Genomic DNA, 13,763 nt, shown 5'->3' with positions numbered 1-13,763 from the left:
ATCGCACCTAATGATATTGGGCCATTTTGAGAAGACAATTTTTTTTTGCTATGGACGACCTTGTTAACCTCCAAGCTTATGCGACTTATCTTTTGGGGTCTGACAAAGGATGTCAAGGATTTTATGCGAAGGCTTTTTCACGTCAAACTACCACAAGGAGTATGCTTAAATTGAACAGGGCTCCACACCATCTGCTATGTTCCAGTAATCATATTCATGATACATTTTGCTCACCTTTTGCTCAAATGCCTTTATATATATTCAGCATGCTTGTAATAATAATGTTTGAAATAATTTCTGACTTCTTTTGCCCATTCAAAATATGTGCTTCTGAGAATCATAATGAGTGTGTGTCCGTGTGTGTGTGTGTGTGTGTGTGTGTGTGTGTGTGTGTGTGTGTGTGTGTGTGTGTGTGTGTGTGTGTGTGTGTGTGTGCGTGCGCGCGTGTGTGTGTGTGTGTTTGGGTGTGTGTGCAACCTCCAATCTAATTTTAGAATCACTCCGTTCGGGGAAGCTATAAATTTTAATAATCCTGCTTTCGGTACATGCGAGAGGATTCTGAAGCTATAGTTGACTAAATGTTTTCTAGCCTGTGTAAAGCATGTGTGCACTGTGTTTATGTTTTAATACAACACACTCAGGTTGTCCAAGAATATCAACCACTGCCTTTGACATCTGCCAAAATACTGTTTGAGATGATAGCGGGGTGGTTGTTCGCGTCCACCATACCCTTCATTCGTGAAAAAAATAAATAAAAAAAATCAACACATTAAAATAAAATGTTTTTTTAAACTCATTCACTGCCAGACGACGTCCAAAAATGTGTCCACTCCAGTGCTAGGGTTTTTGTAATTTTCACTGAAATTGCAGGACCGACAGAGTATTGAGTTTTAGGACTACTTAAAGGACAACCGACGTCTCCGGACAAGTTGTGTCCATAATTTGTAAAATGGCTTCAAATGACTTCTACTGAGCGTATTGTAATAAGATTCCACCGCATATAGCTATATTTTACGTTTTAAGACTTGCTCTGAATATTCAGGAAGTCTTGTTTTTGAGTTGGTGACGAGTCTGTACGTGACGTCATGAAAGGACCGCCCCCTGACCGTAAAAAAGACACATTGTAGCGTCCTTCCATCACGTCAATGTATTTTGCTGTTTGGTCTAAGAACCGTGTTGCACCCAAAAGCCGCCACAAGAGGGAGTCCAAGCTCCATATAAGGAATTTAGCAGCCTGTGGAAGCGGAGGTGGCCACTGGAGGTGCCATTTTGTGCCTCTTTTCTGATGATCCATTGTTGCCCCAATGTTGCCTCAAAATGGCATGGAAAAAAATTATTTAATCGATTGCAAACATGTATGCTTTCCCCTTCAGAACTATTTGAATCATATTCATAACTGGATGTGTAACAAGAAAGCATATTCTCCGAATCTGAAGCCATTGTTTGGATTCTCCAAAAATGCAAGACATCTTGGCATGACGTCACGAACTTGGGGTGGGACTTTCTGAAAATGCCCAATTCGCAGCTCAATTTTTTGCAGATTTTGGACACTAAGTCATTTTTATTGGTGTTTTGCATTTTACTAAAAAATCATACTCCGTGTTTTGGGTATTTTAGAAGCTATCAAACGTTTTTCTGATGTCAGTTAAAAAACAAAAATGTGACGTCGGTTGTCCTTTAAACATTCAATTCAGTGTAAGAAACCTTAAACTCTCTTCTCTTATTTCCCAAGTTATCTGGAGTCTGAGGGTCTGGAGATATCTGAGCTTGAAATACAAATCCAATCCAATCCATAGATATTGATTTATATCGTGCTTTAAAAACAGCTGAAGCTGTAACAAAGCGCTAACATGGACAAAAGACAAATTCTGCCCCCTAGTGCAATGGAAAAACATACATACAGAGGTCTGACCAGCGCTTTATCGGCACCCCTGCAAGAAAAACCAAAACCCGAACAAATTCGGGAATGGCTCTCCACATCATGCTTTTCAATTCCTGAATAAATTTAGGAATGGCAGTGAATGAGTTTAAAACAAATATATATACTTTTTACAAATTCAAGACTTTAAAATATATTTCAAAAACCCAGAAAAAGTAAACAAAATACACAGCATCAGTATAGGTTTTTTTAACTATACAGTTGTCATGAACTGGTTGGCGACCAACGGGTGGCGCTGTCGGCCCCGCCTGCACCTGCACAGGTGCCGGTCGTCCCGATCAGTGGCGGACTGCCACGTTCGGATTGGCGACCAAGGGGTAGCGACGTCAGCCCTGCCTGCAGCCTCGCAGGTGCTGGTCGTTTTAATCAGTGACACTTAAAAGGACTCCCGGCACGACCATCCGGTGTCGGTTCATTGTTTGTTGCATGCTTTGTCTGCAATTGCATGCATTGTATGCTGTGCATGGGTTTGTTTAACCTTGGCGGACTTTTAATCTTGGTTTTCTTTTGATACTTTGTATTTTTTCCATTCAGATGATTTTGATGTTTTCGATTTTGTTCCTGCTGACTGTATTTTAATACAATTTGTCAAACACAACCTCCTGCTCCGTCCTGCCTGCTTTTTGGGATCCGCACCCGCCATCACCACCTTGCAAAACGTGACAACAATATCTGCCATATGATCACAATGGGTCACACGGTCGAACCCCTGACAACGGTTCACTGTATCCCTTGTGTTCAATCAGAGCAAGGTTAAAAACCAGTATGATAACGGACAACATCATTGCCATTATTGAGGCAAGACGAAGCCCCTCATCGCTGTGTCAATATTCCCTTCTACTTATTATGTTTGTTCCACTCATTGCATACTCTATTTCATCTGTTTGCCCCGATTAATATTGAAACAATATGCATGTAGTACGATCAGGATTCAATCTTCTCCATGTGGTGTGGAGTAATGCCAACCTATCTAGTTAATGCTCTCTTGCGGACGCTGGTGAGACTGAAAAAAAATGAGCACACATAATGGCTATTTAGAAGGATACATACGTCTCTAAGAACTCAGACTCTCAGACTGTCATTCAGTCATCTTATGCTGAAGCCAATGCTTTCCTGGTTCAACATCAGTAAACAAGTCCAGCAAAAGTGTCCAAAATCTGATTTGCTTGAAAATAGATTTTTAACTCATTCACTGCCAGACGATGTGCAAAAATGTGTCCACTCCAGTGCCAGGGTTTTAGTCATTTTCACTCAAATTGCAGAACCCAGAGAATATTAACTTTTAGGACTACATAAACATTCAATGCAGCGTAAGAAAGCTTAGGCTTCATTCTTTCCTCAAAAAAAGAGTTAATTCCTCAATGATAAGCGTCTGCAGGAGTTATATGAGCTTGAACTGGAGGCGGCTGTACAAAATACAATGCAATACATAATTACTGTATTGGTTTATATAGCGCTTTTAACAACCGCTGGAGCTGGAACAAAGTGCTAACATGGAAAAAAGGGAACTTCTGTCCCCTTGTGGAAGGGTAAAAACATTGCCAGAGGCCATGGCCAACACTTTATCGGCACCCCCGCAAGAAAAAAACAAAACCCGAACAAATTCGGAACTGGTGCTTTACGTCATATTTTCAATTCCCGAATAAATTTGTGAATGGCAGTGAATGTGTAGGGACACATGAAGGCAGCTGTGATTAAAAAAAAATCTGTTGAACGGTGTAATGAATGTGTCAAACAGTTAGGGGGCTCTTCACAAGGGCGACCCCCATCTTGGGGACCCCCAGAGTGTCTTCACATTTTTCTGCTGATCGTGCATGTTCATGCATGTAAAACTTAGAATTTGGAGTTTTTCTGAACCAGTTTCCAATGCCGACTCTACCTTGAAGCCGATGTGCTGTCCCTAATAAAGTGACCTTTTGACACGCTTTGAGAATTAAGCTTGTTACGTTCTGAGCAGTCTGTCGGCCCCTTCAGCGCGTGTTGATGAGATCTGACTGGCGCTTTTCATTTCTTGTGCGCACCCACCCACCCTTCCCCAGACCCCCGCCCCTTAGTGTAGCGCGGCAGGAGCTTTTAGCACACGCACGCGCTGGCTGCTTGTGACGCGGCGAGAGGTGGTCGCTCACTCTCCATATTTTCATGCTTTTGGAACTTTACACCCGGCGCATTCGTATGAGTGAGATCAGCGATATCCCCGGTGGACTGTACGTGCGAGAGGGTCTTTTGTCACCGCCACCCTCTTTTTTTAATCAGTTTGCTGCTGCAGGACTGCCTTGCACACAGCCAGAAACCAACATAGGAGAGCATCACGGGACGGGCACCTTGCCGTCGTCCTCCAATGGGAAGCGGAAAGTTGCGTCAGGATAAAGGCAACACGTCTCAGGGACAACGTGGAGCAACTGGAGGACGATGAAGACGAGCTGGCAGGTGAATGGCATCCATGCAGTTGGCTTTTCCTGCATCTCTGTCTTACATTTTCTCTCTCTCTCTCGCTCTCTCTCTCTCGCTCTCTCTCTCTCCCTCTCACACCCGGTCTATCTTTCTCTCTCATCTCTCACTCTCTCTCTCACCGACTCTCACTCTCTTTCTCTCGTTCGCTCTCTTTCTCTTTCTCTCTTACTGTCTCTCTCTTTCCCCCCTCTCTCTCACTGCCTGGCCCTCACGCCTCTCTCACACTCACTCTTTCTCTTTCTCTCTTTCTCACACACTGTATCACCCCCCTGTCTCGCACTGTTTCTCTCTCTCTCTCTCTCTCTCTCTCTGTCTCTCAGTCGGTGTGTCTCTCTCTGTCCCACTGTTTCTCTCTCTCTGTGTCTCACTGTGACTCTCTCTTTCGCCCTCCCTCTCTCTCTGTCTGTCTCTCGGTGTCTCTCTCTGTCCCACTGTTTCTCTCTCTCTGTGTCTCACTGTGACTCTTTCTTTCGCCCCCCCCTCTCTCTCTGTCTCTCATTGCCTCACTGTCTCTCTCTCTCTGACTTTGTCTGTCTGTCTCTCTCTCTCTTTCCTCTCTTTCTCTCTCCCCCTCTCTTTCTCTCTCTGCCTTTCTCTCTCTCTCACTGTTTCTCTGTCTCACTTTCTGTCTCACTCTCTCTCTCTCTCTCTCTCTCTCTCTCTCTGTCTCTCATTTTTTGTCTCGCTCTGGACACTTTTCTTCGAAGCACATTTATAGATGGCTGGAACTTTGGAGGATTTGTGCGTCAGTGTGTGTGCCCGCCACGTGTATTTGTGAAGGCTAAATGAATGGTTGCACCTTTTCATGACAAGGTTGGGGGTGAGTTGGAGGGCGCGTTCCGTCCCCGCCGACTCTCTTTGCGTGATTGGCCGGGACTGTAGTGCACAAATGTCTGCAGCAAAAGTGCCGGTCAAATAGCATCAAGTGCCTCGGTAGCACCTGTCGACGAGCTGCTCGCTCTGTCCTCCTCCTCCGCGTTTGTGCGCAGCGCATGGACAACATCGGGGTTCCTAATGAAGTGGCCGCCGTGCCTTGATATTTCCGGCTGTGTGACGTGAGTCATCTGGCTGCTGTCCAGGAAACCAATAAGAAGCGGCGAGATTTAAAGGCTCCTTGGGGTACGTCCTCGGAATTGAAATTGTTCCTCAAGTCTCATTTGAATGCACGACGGAGCCTCGCTCGTTTCATTGTCTTTGTCTCGCTCTTCACTTTCCGCTTGGCTACTTTGGAGAGAAACGGTCTGCGCTTCATATTTCTCTGGCTCATATCCGCTCAGTTTCACGGTTTGCTTGGGTGACTTTCTCGCTGTCACATATGCTTTTCATTCACTCTCAAGTTGACAAGATGTGTGCGCGCTCTTCCCAAAAATCCACACCACATTCTTTTTTCTCGCTGCATATAGCGGCACGCATGCTCCCAACGCGGGAAAATCCATCAGAGGTGGAATAACATGACTGAAGAGGGGAGCCTGTAAGGGGCTCTGACTTCATCAATCACAAATGAACAAAAATAAATAAGCAAATCAATCTGAGACTAGTCTTCTCTTGGGCGATTTGTGCACACGTGTGTTGATTCAGAGCTGATGATTTCAGTGCGCTCCTCCAACATTCGATAGAGGCAAATGTGGAATTTGAACATTTTTCTGCCGCAATCTGAGAATTCCTTCCGGGAGGCAAAATCCATTTTCTGCCTTGAGAGTAAACGATCAGGATGAAAGGGCAGATAAACAAACATCTTTTCTCCTGGGCTATGCATCAAAGCTCAGTTCGGGGGTCGCGTTTCTGCTTTCTAATGCCCGCCAGAATGTATTTTTCTCAGATTAAATGCATCCCAGGAGGGCGATGTCAATTACCTGATGAATGTTATTCCTATATTTCTGATGGCTAACCACTAGCTTACTTCAAGATTCAAAGAAGTCCAAAATGTAGGCAGCTGTCAGCAAGTACTGTCGCATGCCTTGCTTTTTTGTTCTTTTCGTGTTTTCTTTTGTCACTTTGTTGTGTGGAATGGATACGGATTGTTTTTCAGCATTTTTGGCCACGACATTCATCGAGGAGACTGTGCTGAGCAGTTTTCGGCCGCACAAATATGCCAGCACTGTTTTTGATTGGGAAGAATGTCGGTGCCATTTGACTGTCATTGCTGGACAGCTCTGAAGCGATTGTGTTTTTTTGCGCCGGTTGTGGGCAGCATTTTCACAGAAAAGTCGGTGCTGTTGGACAGTCTGGATGCATGGCTTGGGGAGCCCGCGATGAGAAGAAAGGAGCGTCACCGCAGATCGCCGATGCGTATGTGGAATTGTCGTGGCTTGGAATTGATGCAAATTTACGTGGGACAGGAGATGTGAGAGAATCTCTTTTTGTCAATGGATGCTACAGCTTCATGTTTGTTTTCAACATTAGCTTGTAGGAGACATGCACATTTCACCATGATGTCCTTGATCCACTGGGGAAAAGGATGCTTTGATTCTCTCATCTTTCATCTAGAATTGCGTCATACAACAAAGAGGGTGCAGAAACGTACTTAAGATTGAATAAATGTGTCTTTTGTGTTGTCACATTATTATTTTGTTGTTGTTGTTGTTTTTGACTTCAAGATGGTGCCGCGAGCGTGGCTGCCTTTACAGCAGCTCCTAGATTTTGTTTTCTACTTCTTCCTTTCCTCTTACTTTCATCACTTTGCTGCTGTGAAATGTAAATTTCTCCACTGTGAGACTTATTCTTCTTTTCCTTTTGGCTTTTCCATTCAGGGTTCACCGCAGCGAATCAGTGTCCTTCATTTAACCCGGTTTTGTGCATCCTCTTCTCTCACACTAGCTATCTTCATGTCCTCTTTGACAACATCAATAAACGTCTTCATAGGTCTTCCTCTCGGTCTCCTGCCTGGCAGGTCAAGGCTCAGCATCCCTCTTCCGATATAGTCACTCTCTCTTCTCTGGACATGTTAACACAAGAATAATAAAGGCTAATCCAAGCTTTGCGGGTAGCACACGTCACTGTGGAGTTGTTACCATGTCATTGGATCTTGAAGTCGCTTAACCATGATAATTGTTCTTCTGAGACGCTCGCTCCTTCGCCACTGGGCTTGAATGCTTACCGTTAAGCGTCATAGAATTTATATTAGCATTTGAATTATTGTTACGGCCATTTTAAAAGCCTCAAGTCGTGTTTCGGCATGTGGCTGTGGGGGAGTTTTCCTCCCCAAAGGAGCTTTGCTATCTTGTTTCATCGATTTGTTTTGTCTTGTGGCTAAATCTCGTGATGTTTCACTTTCGGAAGGTATCTCGGGATTTGCAATTAGGACTTTGTTCAAGCACAAGATATCCATCCGTCCACAACTTCCTTTTTCATCTTTTCATTGCCGTGTCCCACCGAGCATCATACACAGAAAGCCGTCCTTGCAAAAGAAAAGGACGGATGGGCCCGAGGTACCTCGAGTGTCATTCACGTTCCAGAAAACAAGGAGCTGAAGTGGACTCTTGAACATTAAACGCAAGAGCACAATCGGGGCTTTTCTCGGCAGGCTTGCGGGATACGAGCGTATTTGAAGGATATTGTTGCACGAGTCGCGTGAGATGTACTCTAAATGCCGTAAGAGTGCCTCACGGCGGGGTCAAATGTGAAAGTCATGGACGGCGTTAAATGTGAAATATGCTCAGTGTCGCTTAAAGGACAACCGACGTCACTTTTTTGTTTCCTAACTGACATCAGAAAAACGTTTTATGGCATCTAAAATACCCAAAACACGCAGTATGAGATTTTTATTCAAATGCAAAACACCAATAAAAATGACTTAATGTGTCCAAAATCTGCAAAAAATTGAGCTGCGAATTGGGCATTTTCAGAAAGTCCCACCCCCAGTTCGTGACGTCACGCCAAGACGTTTTGCATTGCTGGAGAATCAAAACAATGGCTTCAGATTCGGAGAATATGCTTTCTTGTTACACATCCAGTTATGAATATCATTCAAATACTTCTGAAGAGGAAAGCATACATGTTTGCAATCGATTAAAGAATTTATTCCGTGCCATTTTGAGGCAACATTGAGGGGAAATGTCTCACCCAAAAAGAGGCAGAAAATGGCCACAGAGCTCCTGTGAGGAATGAATCAGCCCGTTTCCACAGGCTGATAAATTCCTTACATGGAGCTTGGACACCCTCTTCTGGCTCTTGCTGGTGCAACACGAGGTTTTCAGACCCAACAAGCAATGACGCGATGGAAGGACTGCTACAATGTGTCCTTTTTTTTTTTTCGGTCAGGGGCGTTCCTTCAGTGACGTCACGTACGGACTCGTCACCAACTCAAAAACAAGACTTCCGGAATATTCAGCACGAGTTTTAAAACGTATAATGTAGCTATATGCGGTGGAATCTTTGTGAAATGCGTTTAGTAGAAGTCATTTGAAGCCATTTTACAAATTATGGACACAACTTGTCCGGAGACGTCGGTTGTCCTTTAAGGACAAATACACACGGGCTAGGTTAACAATGGCTACATCCAATGCTAAAAATATATGAGTAGGTAAACTTTAGCTTCAAAGTGTGCCTTTAAGGGGCGGCAGAGAAAGAAGCCTCACCTGTCAATGTTGTCTTGCGTAAAAAATGATTGTACGTAATGTATCAGATTTGGTCTCACTTGGGGAAAATGGTGCCCGTGTGGCTGATACATGAAGGCAGCCATTTTACGTTGCCATTGTAACTGACTGCTGCTATTTTTTTCCACTCAAAACACTCTCACTGTGTTGTTCTTGTTTTGAGCACATTATCACAGCATATTATCTCCATATCGTGAGTGGTGACCGTCGAAGGTTAGGTTTATTTATTCCCCGATTACTTTTATTGTTCCTGATGCTAAATGTTTGATGCAGTCTTTGAGTCGCATTTGGAGAATCACCTTGCTAAAATTAATCATTGCATTCATACTGATGAAATCTGTGTTTTGAACTCGTCCTACACTTACTGGTACAATACAGCCTACAGCCACTCTCTCTGGCATTGTATTTGTTTAATTATTTATTATTTGTTCATTTATCATTTTCTATTTATTTATTTATTTATTCATTTATTATTTTCTTTTTTGTATGTATTCATTTAGCCATTTATTTCTATATTTTTCCACATATGCATGTATTTATTTATTTGTTTATTTATTTCTTTTGCATTTTATTTATTTATTTATTTATTTAGCCATTTATTTATTTTCCCTCGTATAGATGTATTTTTTAATTTGTTTTTATTCATTTATTCATTCATTTTGCCATTTATTTCTGTATTTTTCCACTTATTCATTTACTCATTTACTCATTTATCTATTTATTTCTGTATTTTCCACTTATTTATTTATGTAGTTATCCTTTGTATTAATTACTTAATTAAACAAAAACTGAATAACATAATATGACAACACAAAGACACCGAGAGTAATGCAATCTATTTCTTTGACTACTTTAAGTTTTTGCTTCATTAAAATAAGGGTACCGCTAATCTTGTCCACAAATTGCATTACACTGGTAAACTAATTTTAATGATTATTATTTTTTTATTTTATATTACATTTTAATACAATAATAATTATAATAATTATAATAATTATAATAATATAATAATAAAAACACAATGTGTAATATAATGAAAGGTGTGGTGTAATTGATAAATGAAGGTTTATACAATACAATATGATACAATAGTTTTTGCTTTTTTGAATGTTGCTGTGCCGATTACCATTTTTTGTTTGGGAGCCTTTTACTGAGCGAGTTGCTTGTTCTGTAGCCACAAAGGGATATATGTCTTCTTGTGCCGGTCCCAAGCCCGGATAAATACAGAGGGTTGTGTCAGGAAGGGCATCCGACGTAAAAGCTTGGCCAAAACAAACATGCGGATCAAACCTCTCATGATGGAGGACACTGATTTGCTGTGGCGACCCCTTGAAGGGAAAAGCCGAAAGGAAAAGAAGAAGAATAATTAATTAATTTCTCATTTATCTATTTATTTATGTATGTTCACCTAGCGACAGCAAAAATAAAAAAGAAGAAAAACAAATTAACAAAGCTTTTGCCAAAATTTTCTAGCTTTGCCCGTCAAAACCTCCGATTTTCTTTCCATACTGCTCTCGTGTCGTAAATGAGAAGTGGCGGTTATTTTGTTTGTTGACACGGTGACACGTCTGCATGTCGCGTGGTGGTGACGGGAGGCGCCTTCACACAAACAAGCATTCATGCATGTTTTTTTCTCAAAAGTTTGTGTGACCAAGCCGAGGTCTTATTTCCTTCTTTCCCATCGCATTGATGAGATTGCCTCATTCCCGCCTTCCCTTTTCCCCCCGTAGCAAGCAAGCATCCCCCGAGTGCCTCCCTCCTTCTTATTTCCCGCTCTGCTGCTCGATGATATTCTCGCTGCCTCTGAATCGTCCGTGGGCCTCCCCTCTTGCCGCACTCGCAGTGATTGCGGCGCGCCGCTTTTCCTCTTCTGAAGGCCTCGGGGATTCGTCCGTTCTGCCGACGCCTTCCGACAGTTTGACCCACGGGCGAGTGCTTGAGCTCACGTACGCACCACCGAATATTCACCGCTCACTCACTGGCTTGCTCTTTCGTTTGTCAGTTTCTTTGGCCCTCTTCCCTTTGACACACATTTTGACATCCCTGATCCACTGGTGAAAATGACACTTTGATCTTCTTCTCGTTCATCTAGAACTGCTTCATACAACAAAGAGGGTGCAGAAAGTGCTTAAAAGCGAAATACTTTCTTTTGTGTTGTGTCACTTATTTGTTATTTAATTTTTTTATTGTTGTTTTGACTTCAAGATGGCGCCACAAGAGTGGCTGCCTTTACAGCAGGTCCTGCATAAAGGCTGTGTTTTTCTAATTCTTCCTTTCCTCTTCCGTTCATCACTTTGCTGCTGTGAAATGTTAATTTCTCGACTGTGAGACTAATAAAGACTAATCCAATTCAAAGCACAATGCTAAGCTCGTGTGTTAGCCATAAGCAATACAACATTCTTAGCCATCAGGTTATTAGCTTAAAGGACAACCGACGTCTCCGGACAACTTGTGTCCATAATTTGTAAAATGGCTTCAAATGACTTCTACTGAGCGTATTTTACAAAGATTCCACCGCATGTAGCTATATTTTACGTTTTAAGACTCGCGCTGAATATTCCGGTAGTCTTGTTTTTGAGTTGGTGACGAGTCCTCACCCTACGTCACTGAAGGAACGCCCCTAACCGAGAAATGACATACCTTGCATCACCTCAATGCATTTTGCCGTACTTGTTTGGTCTGAAAACTTCATGTTGCACCAAAAAGAGGCAGAAGAGGGCGACAAAGCTCCGTGTAAGGAATTAATCAGCGTGTGGAAACGGGCTGATTAATTCCTTACACGGGTCTTGGTCGCCATTTTCTGCCTCTTTTTTGGTGATCCCCTCCCCCTATTGCCTCAAAATGGCACAGAATAAATTATTTAATCAATTGCAAACATGTATGCTTTCCTCTTCAGAACTATTTAAATCATAGTCATAACTGGATGAGTAACAAGAAAGCATATTCTCCGAATCTGAAGCCATTGTTTTGATTCTCCAGCAAGGCAAGACGTCTTGGTGTGATGACACGAACAAGGGGGCGGGACCTTCTGAAACTGGCCACTTCCGGGTAAATTTTTTTTGCAGATTTTGGACACTAAGTCATTTTTATTGGTGTTTTGCATTTGACTAATAATATCATACTGCCTGTTTTGGGTAATTTAGATGCTATAAAACGTTTTTCTGATGTCAGTTAGGAAACAAAAAAGTGATGTCGGTTGTCCTTTAAGTGTATCTGATTTTGGGAAGTCCCTTCACTTCCTAATGTTTTATCGACCGCACGTTTGCACAAGTTTGATATAAAATGAAAAATGATCTGCTTAGCTGGGGCTCTTTTGTTTCCTAAACTTTCAGTCAGTTTTTGTTGTTGCCCCTCGACGATAAACCTCTATGCGCTCCACCGATATCAATGTTTTTTTCTTTGGTCTTGTTTTTCAGATGCCTGGTGAAGACGTGCGTGCGTCTGTGTGCGTGTGTGTATGTGTGTCCGTGTGTGTGCGTGTGTCCGTGTGTGTGTGTGTGCGTGTGCGTGTGCGTGTGTGTCACATTGCAAAAGTACAAATGCAGCCCAGAGAGAATATTCCGGTGGAGTGTTTGCTAGCTGAAAACGATTGTGCCCTGACTAGCTTTCTGAGTCATACACGGAGGCGGTAAGAGTGGCCCGAAAGTGGGCTCAAGTAAAAGTAGTCTTGTTTTATGTAACACATGTCTCATGTAAAGTAAGCTATGAGCATTCTTGTTAATGGTGTGATTGTACTATGTGAGGGTATTTTTGCTCCTGAACATGAGTTTGACATTTTGTAAGTACCGTACGGTATTTTCCGGTGTATAAGCCTTGATTTTCTTCCAAAGATGACCTGCGCCTTATATGCAGGTGCACGTGAAGTAATGTTGAGCCATAACAAATCTCGCAAATACTGCCAGCAGCCACTGACTCCATTTACCCCTGTAGAACTAGTGTGTAACCCCAGCCTCTACTGTAGCGCCTTATAATGTGATGTGCCTTATATTTGGAAAACATGTATCTCCTCTTCTTCTTTTCCTTTCGGCTTTTCCCTCGAAGGGGTCACCACAGCAAATCAGTGGCCTCCATCTTTAGAGGTTTGATCCGCATGTTTGAAAAACATTTATATCTTTCTATATTATACAGTATTTAGAAAAATGTTCTCATTCATTGAAGGTGCGCCTTATAGTCCGGTGCGCCTTATATATGGAAAAGGTTAGTGTAACTGGCGTGTATCTTGTCATGACAACAAAAATAAAATTTATTTGGACTTGTTGTTCTGTAAAAGTGTTTAACGTTTCTATGCGAACCTTTATATGTGTGTTTTTCTTGAAATCATCTTCGATACTTTATGTTTTGTCATTATCACTTCCGCTTCCGTGTCATTTGTCTCGATAAACGCGATTAAGGCGAGACAGACAGAACGAGACTAATGCTAGAGCGAGACAGAAGCAGAGTAACTGCAAGATAGAGAACGACAGTCTAAAGTCTACGTCAACGTTTATCTACTTTCGGTTAATAAGGTGCACACGTTTTCACAGTGTTCCAAGTGCTTCACAATAAACGTTGTGACATCAGTACGAAGCGTCATCCTTGACCGGTGTAGATACAGTTAGAAAATACACCATTCATTGGGGCTGCGCCCTACACTCCGGTGCGCCTAATACACTGGAAAATACGGTATATTCTGACTCCTTCAATTTGATGTGCCTTATATGGAAAACATTTATATACTGTATTTATATATTATATTTAGAAAACCTTTTTCATTCAATTGAAGGTGCGACTTATAGTCC

At 42.4% G+C, this 13,763-nt stretch overlaps 1 protein-coding gene across 1 annotated transcript in view; it reads left to right on the top strand.

Moving 5' to 3' along the window:
• The first annotated feature begins 4,048 nt into the window (after window positions 1–4,048).
• Window positions 4,049–13,763, top strand: part of htr2cl1 (5-hydroxytryptamine (serotonin) receptor 2C, G protein-coupled-like 1) — a 45,106-nt gene continuing 35,391 nt past the window's right edge. The window contains exon 1 of the mRNA XM_088989918.1: window positions 4,049–4,366. The gene's annotated coding sequence lies outside the window, so the exon portion shown is untranslated. The remainder of the gene's footprint in view (window positions 4,367–13,763) is intronic.

Source organism: Hippocampus bargibanti, linkage group LG02 (assembly GCF_051943395.1).
Source record: "Hippocampus bargibanti isolate YZ-2025 linkage group LG02, ASM5194339v1, whole genome shotgun sequence".
NCBI classification, from domain to species: domain Eukaryota; kingdom Metazoa; phylum Chordata; class Actinopteri; order Syngnathiformes; family Syngnathidae; genus Hippocampus; species Hippocampus bargibanti.
This window is presented reverse-complemented; position numbering and strand designations above follow the sequence as displayed.